The sequence below is a fragment of the Vicugna pacos genome, chromosome 1 (genome assembly GCF_048564905.1).
Source record: "Vicugna pacos chromosome 1, VicPac4, whole genome shotgun sequence".
NCBI classification, from domain to species: Eukaryota; Metazoa; Chordata; class Mammalia; order Artiodactyla; family Camelidae; genus Vicugna; species Vicugna pacos.
In genome coordinates, this window is record NC_132987.1 from 107,036,699 (window position 1) to 107,048,131 (window position 11,433).

The following is an 11,433-nucleotide window of genomic DNA, read 5'->3' on the forward strand; positions in this document are numbered from 1 at the left end:
CATCTGCAGATTCAACCAACTCCAGATCGGACCATGTAGAACTGTAGAATTTATTGAAAAAAACCCATGTGTAAGTGGATCTGTGAGGTTCAAATTTGTGTCATTCAAGGATCAACTCTACTTAAACAGACATTAAATATATGATCATATTTACTATGTGATTTCAAAAAAAAAGGACTAGAACACAAAGAAGAATGAGAAATTTTGATTTGTTTTTACATGTAAAAATGTACAATCTAAGGAGTTCCCTTCCATTTTCTTGTTGATTTCCTCCCATAAAATAACAGAACAATTTAAAAGCTAAATAAAAAAAGATGTGGATCAATACTGAAGGTCTTTTCAGAAGTATTATTAAATTTCAACTAAGTATTAAATCCCAAAATTGTGTTACTATTATTATCATCATTATTATTTAAAAATAGAAGTAAAATGTGAAAATAACATTAGTCATAAATAATCATTAGTAGCTAGGGCAATATTCACAATTTTTTGCTTTATGATTTTTCTTTAAAAAATATAACCCTGGATAAGATTTATTGTCTTCTCTAATTCTTCTCTAGAAGTCAATATTATCTGTTGCATGAAGAAATTCTTAAAATGCCAAGTTGTTTTTTTTCAGTCAATACACCTATATGTGTATATCCAGCTATTATTTTCACATGTGTTTGGTATATAGTGAACAACCGATTTAATTTCCCAGACTTCCCCTTTCTTTCACATGGGCTGAGGACTATTGTACCACTGGGGGGAGGAGTGGGATAAAATTAAATTGAAGAAGTTAATAGTGCTGGCTGAGTAAATCAGGTGGAGAGAAAATTGGTGGGGATGACAGCCAGAGTGACATCACTTCTTTGGTGTCTTTGCATAAACCACTCTGTTTTCAAGATTATAAACTTATGTATTTTAGGTTCCCTACTAATATTTAAATCACAATCCAATGCTTTATCGAAGTCTTATTAATTGCTCGTTTAAAATGTCTGAGTTTAATTGTATTTGTAGTATTATGAATACTAGCAATAATGGTAGGGATGGGAGTACATTCATAACAAAACTAGTAGTAGTAATATAAGTTATGATGTATTAAAAGTTCATCTTGGCCAAGAATTGTGCTAACTTTGGCATTCATTATTACTTGTATTCATTCACAATGCTTTGACAAGTGTTAATATTTAAATGAAAGCCATAACATATTTGAAAACCTAATGGCCACTGAGGAAACCAGCCTGACAAGATAAATATTCTGTATTGAGTAGAACTTTGATGCTTTAGATGGGTATGGCTTTGAGAATATTCTTGAAATCCAGAAACATCAGTTGACTACCCAAAGTCATTAGATAATTAGGGAAGATTTAGCAATGGAATTCCTGACCTGTGATCATCCCCTCTTACTGTTTCATAATCTCTGATGAATAGTGCAATGGTTACATTTTGTTTGAAGCCTGTTTATAAAACTTATTCTTCAGATTTGACTTTGGAAACATTACATTAAAACTCTTGTCTCCATTTCTTCATCTTTAAAATGCGTGTTATAATAGTATCCCCCTCATAAGATAATGCTAAGAATAAAACTGGTGATGATTTCATGACTATTAATTCACTAGAACAGTGTCAGACACAGAAAGTATTAGCCACTACTGTTCTACTGTGAACATTGCTTTAATTAAGTATACAGCTAATTAATATCCAGGATCATTTAGTGGTTATTTGCCCATAATAGTCAAATAACTACATTTGTTTATGTAACTGTCTAATGGCCTTAGATATTTAGCACATGTTAAATAAGTGGTAGGAATGGAAATACAGTCAATCCATTTTCTATTTTCACTGTCAGTGGCAAATGCAAAGGAAATGTAAGTAAGAATCACAAATGATTTTTGTTTTTAATTATTCTTTTCTAATTAGTTGTAGATTCAAGATTATAGTAGCATATAGTAAGGGTAATGTTACAAAAAGTAGCTGCTAACTCTGGTCAAATTATTAGTTCTTGATGTGCAAACTAAAATATCCAGGAGACAGAGAAAGCGCTAGCTATAGGGTAACCTCAGGCAACAGACCTTATGACTTGCTGTGAATTCTTAGCACATAAATTGAGAGAATTCCTCAAAGTATACGTATAGTGTTCTGCATAAGTGAGGGAAACTGCATCTTTAAAATATGGTGAAGGCACCTTTGTCTTCCTAATACAGCTGTTAAGCACTTCTTCTATATTAGGACAGATGTGATTTTTATGGAAAGGAACTGCAGGTCTCGTTTCTCAGGATCCCCATTAGTAAAATGGAATTTCTTTCTCAGAGTAAAGAAAAATTCCTCAGCAATTACCTTAATAATTTAAGCAAAAATCTACCTACCATTCTAAGCAGACAGGGGACTAAATTGCAAAGACAAAATTACAATGACGTCTAATTTTCTTGTGATCCTATATGATCCTTTGTATTTTCATGGGGGATAGTGCTGTGCTGAGTACTTGAGGAGTTTTCAGGAAAAGGAATGCCCAAGACCTATTTAAAGTTCAAATTTGATACCCACTTGAAAGAAGATTATAACAAGTTACTAAGTAACAGACTAATCACCATCTCACTTTAACTAAAATATTAAATTTGAGCTCCAAATGTGGCAGATTAGTTATTTTGGTTGGGGGGGGGGGAGGATATGGGATGACTGATTAGGGTCCTGTGGTTGGGAGGGTGGGCCAAAAGATCTACACTTTAGTTTTCTGACTTTCAGTAAGTATAACTTCACAGTTTTGATCTAAATATATTCAAAGATTCCCAGACCACCTTTTGCAAGTGCATTTATCTTGAGCAACCTATACTGGTTGCTTTGTTCCAGTTGCCTGTTCTCTCTCATGGCTCAGATTCCATGCATTGCAGGTAAATCAATGTAGGTTGGATCCTCTTTTCTCAAGGAATTTATTATCTAATTGGGGAACTAAAGATACAAGAAAGTAAATAAAATTTGTGAAATCACAATATATATCTGTAAAAAGTGGTGTTTATAGCACAGAAGAAAAAGAAGTCAATGCCAACGAGGAATGATTTCTTAGAGGAGAGGGTATCTGAAGGGGGAAAAAAAGCATTTAGACAGACCCTGGATAGCTTGTTCTATTTAGGCACCAAAACTTCTTAGAACTTAGTCTTTAAATAGTCCTATTATCTAATTTTGCTATGCAAATAATTCAAGCCAAAGTGTTGCCTTGTTCCAATACTAATTATTTTATTTTTCATTAAATATTTAATTGATGATTAAATCTCTCCATTGTAGTACATTAAATGTCACCTACTTAGTAACAAATACTTAGGTAATACATATTTTGTAAAATTTATATTTTTGTAGGTCTTTTTTATAGCAATATGGAAAATGAATATTGTTTCATATATTAGAGTTTTAAATATCTAGGCCTAATAAATATTTTTTAAAATTTAGTTATTAATTTGTATTATATATGCTTTTCAGTCTTGCTGTAATACAGACAAAAATGATTACCTTCTATATTTTTAGAAAAAAATAAAAAATATCATTTGCAAATTGTGTCACTAAAAACATTAATTTTTCTTCTAGAAATGGAATATTTGTAGGTAATAAAATATGTTATCATATGTTTCTTTGACTGAAATATGGGTCAAGAAAGTGGCTTGATATTAGATATTAAAAAGAATAAAAGAAGACAATTTTGACCACAGTCAGTTTTGTGGTACAAAGAATATCATTCAAAGGTACAGCTCTAATTTTTTCCACCAAAGTTGAGAAACTACTTTCAAAAATATAATTCTAAAATATTGCTTATTCTAGTTGAGTCTTGAGTCAAAAATAGATTAGAATTTTAAAGTAGGGAATAATTAAGGCTAATTTATGAAATCTTTCCTCCCTGCTCCAATTCCTCTTATCGATTCTTCTCCTTCTTTTCAAAATATGCAGTGGCTGAGTATAATTTCACTGAGAGTAATTTTGTCCATAACAAAGGCATCATGGTTTTTTGTTTGTTTGTTTGTTTGTTTGTGGACTGCTACTCAATGGTAAAGTTTTGTAAGTTCCTCTTTAAATATTACTTGTAAGAGGTTTTGTGTAATAAGCAGGATTGTCTAGAAATGACCTCTAATGTTACTATGGGTTGCTTGGGCAAGAGCCCAACTAGGACCGTGATTTACTCCAGTCTAGAGGCCTGATAGTCCCATTTCCCAAGGGTAATGAAGCTGTAGAGTAAACAACTTCCAGTTATTTCTCTCAATTTCCAAGATGCTATTTTACTAATTGGCTGGATTTCCCAGGTCTACAACTCATGTAGACAGCTGATACGCTAAATGCCTGGCTCCTTCACTTAAAGTTTTCATCGTATGTTTGCTTTTTAACAAGAGTTGTGGATGATCGGAGACCTCAAACTCACCCTCTTACTGGTTTGTAAATGTCTCCTATAAGGCTATGCTTGTTCCATGTCACATAATCTGGGAAGCACCCTGGTGCACATTAAGAGAAGATCAAGAAAGGATTCATCTCATAAGAGAGCAAGAGAAGTGTGTATTCTTTATATAAATAAGAATTTTTTTTAAAAAATTGAACAAAAGTATATTCTATATATAATATTAATAAATAGCCAATAGATATGATTTAATTAGAAATTAAAACTTGGGATATACATATATATATAATATATATTATATATTTGTAGATAATTATATATAAATATAACTATGTTTTATATATATATATATATAAACACACACACGTAGTATCTGAGAATATTGGTAAAACTAAAACCAAACCAAACCAAGCAAAGATTATACCAGATCCCTTTTAAGTGTCACACTCACTCCCATTCTTTGATTTTCTTGGGCTCACCAGCCCCCGAGCTTTCTTGGGGGCTCAGAGAGAGCTTTGTCCATCCTCACCACAGCCTCATTTTCTAACATCACTGACCATTTTAGCCTCTACCAGGGTGAAAGTGAGGCTTCGGTGAAACCTGCGTAAACACTGTGGACCACACACCTGGGCAAAGGCTGCTGTCAGACCCTAGAATAAGGTTCCTTCATCGCTTCCAAGACCTGATGAAATGCTGCTCTCCCTCCTTCTCTGCCTCACTTCCCTTTTGGCTTTGCTCTTTATGGAGTGATCTTTCTTCTTTATTCCATGATCACAATAATAAAAACCTTGGCTCGGACTAAACCAGGGCAAAGACAATGGATACCCAAGAAGAAAACCTGACGCTTTAAGTAGTCTATATTGAAAGACCCATGTCTGTTGAGAAGCAGGGGTCAAAGACATTTTGGGTTTACATCAAGCTTTTTCATCCAAATGTTCCCTTCTCTGATGACAAAATCCCATTTTTTTCCTTATCAGAGATCTATTTGACTTGGACCTAGAAGTAAGTCGAAAAATTTCATGCCAGATAAGAAAACAAAACAAAATAATTTGTGTAGTCATCAATAAGAAATGAGAAAGAAGGGAGTAGTAAGAGTGCATTTTGAAGCTTACCCTGAGTATTTCATTTTGTTTTCTCACCTGATTGCCTAAGGAATATGTGAAAGATAAGCAGAAAAAATAGCGTTTGTGGTTTATAATGACTTTTGCAATATACAGAGAACAGAGAACTTTTTTATGTTCTTGTAATTCTCTTAGGCTGCCCAAAAGCTTTAACTTAGATACTTCAATGACATTCTAAACTAAGCCAATTACAAAAATAAAGTTTCTAGAGAAAACACATAAAATGTTTCCCTTAAATTCACACCATTTAAATATACAAGATTTCCTATAGTTGGCAAAAAGTTAAGAAATTGAAAGGAAAAGATTTATGGATGAAAATCTATTTAAGGAGTTTTGGAAATATTATTCTTCCTTTTGCTAAATTCTTAAATCCTAATTAATGCAATATCAGATTAGCATTTTAAAGCAAATCATCACAAAGCAAAGAACTATTAAACAATGGTGAAGTCACATTAAACAAAACCGTATTTTAGTATACACATCATATGTCAGAGGGAAAGTTATCTTATGGAACATTTCTAAAATAAATAGTTTTGTTTCACTGCTATGACTAGTGAAATTTCCACCAAAAGTTTAAAATGTGATGTGATACATATTTCATGCATATGTGTTTATATACATATATATACACACACATACAGATATACATACATATGTTTGTGTATGGGAAATGAAACTATTTTTATGGTTTTTGGAAAATCATGGAAAAAACTTAAAATATTTTAAATTGAGTATTGTAAAATAACCTTGAATGATTATTTTGTGATATACTTTCAATCACATCTGCCTAGGACCACATTCTCCTTCAGTTTCTTTCTTTGAAATCAATGTCTGTGAATGCCCATTTTTCATGTAGAAAACTTTGAGGGAGAAGTTAATATTTTTAAAGAAAATGTATATCCCATAATAACTTAGATACTTGGTTCTAGAATGCCTAAAAATTAGGTGGAAAAGTATGTCATATGGCTGTTATGTAAGAAACTTCAGTTTTCATGGTTCAGGGTCCCTTTATTATATTTTCTTCCTAAAGTTTCTCTTAGGTTCCAGTAAGTACTTTAAGAAGTTCTTTCCACACTGTCTTAAGGCTGCTTATCTATTACGGTTAGCATAATTCTATTTTACATATTACCAATAGGACTTGAGAATTCCCGGGCTAGCCATCACAGGAAGAGACATTTGATTAATGGTCCACTGGGTCTCCAGGGTGAAAATTGCAACAACAGAAACAATCATTAAATCAAGAAGTTCATTTTCATCTACTGCCTCGTATGTATTGAGGTTACTTTGGAAAATACAATATGACAAAATAGAATATATCAATAAGTAGTAAGCAGACCAGAGTCATGAAAATAGGATGTATGAAATAAAAAGTTCTAAGTCTGAATTCCAATTTTCCTTTTACTCTAAATCTGTGCTTCACAGCTCAGTTTCCTCATTAATAAAATGGACTTTTAAAATATAAGTCTCCTTTGAGAATCTAAGAAAAATAACTGTAAAAAGTTATTTGAAACATTAGAAATGCAATAGATAGTATTTTCATGACAGAAAATAAAATCATAAAATATGACTTTAATATGGAATGCACTTCACAGTATATGACTAAGTTGCTAAAGAGAACTTCTAGAAGGTTTGTTTTGCAGAGAACACTTGGGAGTGCAGCCAATTCAAAGATGTACTGAGACTTCTCAAAATAAAATTCATTTTTTAAATTTTTACAGTGCTCATCTTAGAGCCCTTCTCTCTTTCTAAAGTGCTCTTGTGAGATTTGCCTGCCTTTCATCCAGCTAAAAAAAATTGGGTTACAGTCTTAATTGCTTGCTGTCCTCAGGCCATGATGGAATGAACATGTGGCAAGAAATCCCACTCTTCTAAGTAAGCAAGAGGCGGCTTAATAAAATGTTTTAAATAGTTGAGAAATGGTTTTGACTTTGAACACATGAAATTTTGTTTTGAATGTGATTATAATGTTTAATTATAATTAATTAGATTGCTGTTTCGATTTTTACTAATTGCTTTTTGTTAATTTGTTTCTTTTTTCTTAAAGAATTTATGAAGCAAAAATCTGTGACACTCTTTTAGGTGTTATGTCTCTGAAACTGATTGCGTAGGCACCAACTACCTCCTCAAAATAAAGAAAATAATTCAATAATGAAATACATTATGTCAACATAAGTGTGTGTGTGTATTCATGTGCGTGTATAATTCCAAATTAGGATTAGGGACTTAAAAGAGAGTTAAATTGATTGATACTAAAATCTGAAGATCCAGTTGAGGGTTTGTTTGATTGGATTGTAGAAAAACACTCCAAGTAGAGGGGACAATATCATCTTATAATAGAGTTGAGAAAGTAAAGGACACTTGGGTCTTCCAAGAACGAAGGAAATGATAAATAAGGTTGAAGTGCAGAGAGTGAATGAGGCAGTGGCAAAAGATGAGGCTGGAGAGGAAGTAGTTGTACAAACCCTCAAATTATCTTCTATTTTATTATGTTTCAAACAATGTAGAATGGAAAATTATATTTAATGATACATTTTATATATATGTGTGTGTGTGTATATATATGTGTGTGTGTGTATATATGTATGTGTATATATATATAATGTATATGTATATTTCAATGTCTCTGATGTTCCCATGCATTAAGAATAAAGGAGTGAGCTTAAAAGACAAAGTCCTGGACTTCAGGGATTTTACATTTTAGTGGGCTGGGACAGCAAGTAATAATAATTATAATAAATAAACAAATACATGATATCTCCGTTGCTGATGAGTTTCATGGAGAATGATAAGACAAGCAAAAGCAGAGAAAGGAGTTCAATTCTTGGGGAAGTTGCTCCTGACCCTTTGTCAGGGAAGCCCTAAAGGGGAAGGAAAGACTGAGATAAGGTCAGAGAGATGTGTAGGCGGCCGGTCCTATACGGCCATATAAACCATTTTATGGACTGTGGCTTTTACTCTGATGAAATAGGATGGCCTGGAGTCACTTTGAGCAGAGAATGACATACAGTGACAGATGTCTTCAAAGGTAATTTGACTGCTGTGATTCTCACTCTATCTGGACCCATGAGGCTCATTTTCAGGTCTAGGGCTGTGCTGAATTTAGCCAGGGATAGAGGGATGGAGGAGCATAATTGAATCTTCCATGGTTAGTATATTTGAGAGAAATCGTACCTAAAATCCTATACACATGCTCATCACATACACATACATTTTTAAGAGATAGCTATGTTGTTAAAATTTTTAAGAAATTCGTAATTAATAGTAGAATTTTGGTTTGGTAGACTACTTAAATTTCAATATCTAAAACAGATTCTAATAAAAGCAGGCATGAAATAAATTACATTTTGAAGAAAATGATAAATCCAACCCCACAGACAAATACATAATCATTTACACACATTATATTCTCAAGATTTGATTACTTTTTCACGCCCAAGACCTCTATTTCCTATGTTAGAAAAGACTCTAAAAGCATAAAAAGTAAAAACATTTACCAATTTTTATTTATATCCTATTCAAAAAGAAAAAGCTTAGAGACTGATGTTATTAGTGCAAGTTTTAATACCCTGGCCCTCCTCCTTCCAGACATATGGGAGGATTGCAATTTCCCAGTTTCTTAGCATGTCATAATCAAACGGCTTGCTTTGGCCAACAGAATGTGAATGGAAGTGTACTAGTTATCTACTGCTCTTTAACACATTTTTCTAAAACTTAGATATTTAAAACAGCAAACATTTAGTCTCTCACATTGTTATTGAGGATCAAGAAGCCAAGAGTAGCCAATATTCTGGCTCAGGGCCTCTCATGACATTGCAATCAATTCCTGAATCATCTGAAAATTGTCTGGGCTGGAGGATGTATGTACAAAAATGCCTCACATGGCTGTCAGCAGATCTCACTCCTTCACTGGCTCTTTGGAGGAGGCCTCATTTCTTTATCAAATGGGACTCTCCTGACACTGCAGCAAAATCTCTGAAAGCAAGGGATTGGAGAGAATGAGTCTGACCCAGATGGAAGCTGCAGTGACTCTTTATGACTTAATCTCTGGATGTGACCCACTATCATCAAAGTCTTTTTTGTTGGTTACCCGGCAAAGTGGTGCTGACCCCTTTAGACAGGGGCGATATACAGGGTATGGATGCTAGAAGACAGGGGTTTTATGGGGCCATGTTGGAGCCCGGCACTATCGGCATTGACCAGCTTTATCTATATGCTTAAGCATCAAAGAATAATTATAAATTTCCCTACACTGCCTTCCCTCTGTAAAGGCAATTACCCTTCAGGGTTGAAAAAGCATCAGCCTGGGGTTTTTAATGAGAATAATGCAAAGCAGAACCCTCTCCACTGTCCCATCCTGTGCACACTCTTATCACGAACATGTGGAGTGAAAGTAAATGTAATTTTCTTTTAAGCCACTGAAATTTTCACATTGTTACCTTAAAATTGCCTAGTCTATCCTATCAGATAACACACAGCAGGAGGTGAAATTTATTTTTTGTCAAGAGAAGTAAATAATATCTGCTTTGCAGACCATAGAGTTGGTCTCTGTCATGATTACTTAACTCTGATGTAGTATGAAATCGGTCATAGACAATATATAAACAAGTGGAAATAGCTATGTTCCCATAAAACTTTATCACGAAGGTGGTGGGGCAAATTTGGCCATCAGGCAGTGGTTTGCTGCCCACTGGATTAGAGTGTAAAGGAGCAGGGAAAGGAGTGGAATGCTTATTATTTTCTTTTTCCTGTTTACTCCCCATTTCTCTTCGTACTGTCACCAGATTTCAGTAGCAGGAGGAAATAGCCCTCCCTATTCTGTGAAATGTGTATTGTTAAGACATGCCATATTTTTCCAGATTAATAATTTGATAATACATTTTTCACATCATGAAAGACCAGATATTATGATTTTGCATATAATCGTAAGTACTATTCTTTTATTCATACCTGTTACCAGATTGGTTTGGAAGAGAGTTTCTTAAAAAAACATAAAAGCACAACAAACCAAGGAAACAACAATGAAACCGTAACTTGTGTTTTATTTCCTTATAGATAATTTTATTCTGGAAAAAAACAGTTTTCAAAATATGTTACTTTTTTTCACTAGCTATGGAAACCTAAAACTAACCTTTAGAGTGAATAAAAATAATTACAGAATCATCTAGTTTAATGATCAGAGATCAAATTACTTAATGATAAACAGTTCATTTGCTAATGATTATATTGCGTCTTTCAAACTCCTCTGAAACTTCCTCTTTCTGCACAAGACTCTTTGAAGATTTCCGGAAACTTTGGGGCCTAATATGTAGCCCTTTTCTTGAACTATTGTGCACAAAAATACAAGTCAGTATATACACAATAAATTATGATAGCAAACATTTATTGATGCTTACAATATGCCATATCCTAAGTGGATAAATTCATCTTTACTGTTATGTGAACTAGATACTGTTACCATCTCTATTTCACATTCAGGAAAACTAAAGCACAAAGGCTTGAAGTAATTTTCCCAAGCTACACAACCAGTGTGCCTTAGCTAAGGAGCTCCATGGGCCATGTTCTTCATTACTTCACTAGTGCAGACTCCCGCGCAGTGAAGCCTGATGTAACTGCTACTGGGTGTGTGTGTGTGTGTGTGTGTGTGTGTCTAGGAGTTATGGGGTAAATCAATCATCAATGGCACCAATTACAAAAAAGTACACTTACACTGAATCAAGAAGCCTTATATAAGTTTTGTGGATGGTAAGTTTTGTGGATGGTAAAATTCTCTATCAAAAATGATGGCATTTGATAAAATGCTCAACAAATTTTAATGCTCTGTTATTTGCTTAATTTTTCAAATTATAATCTGTAAGTCTTTATGAAAAAAACAAGCTAACTAAAAATCAAAACCTTGGGATTTCTAGCTCAGCCATAAGGAAATTGTAAACATCTAAGAATCTCAAACATCAAAAAGGT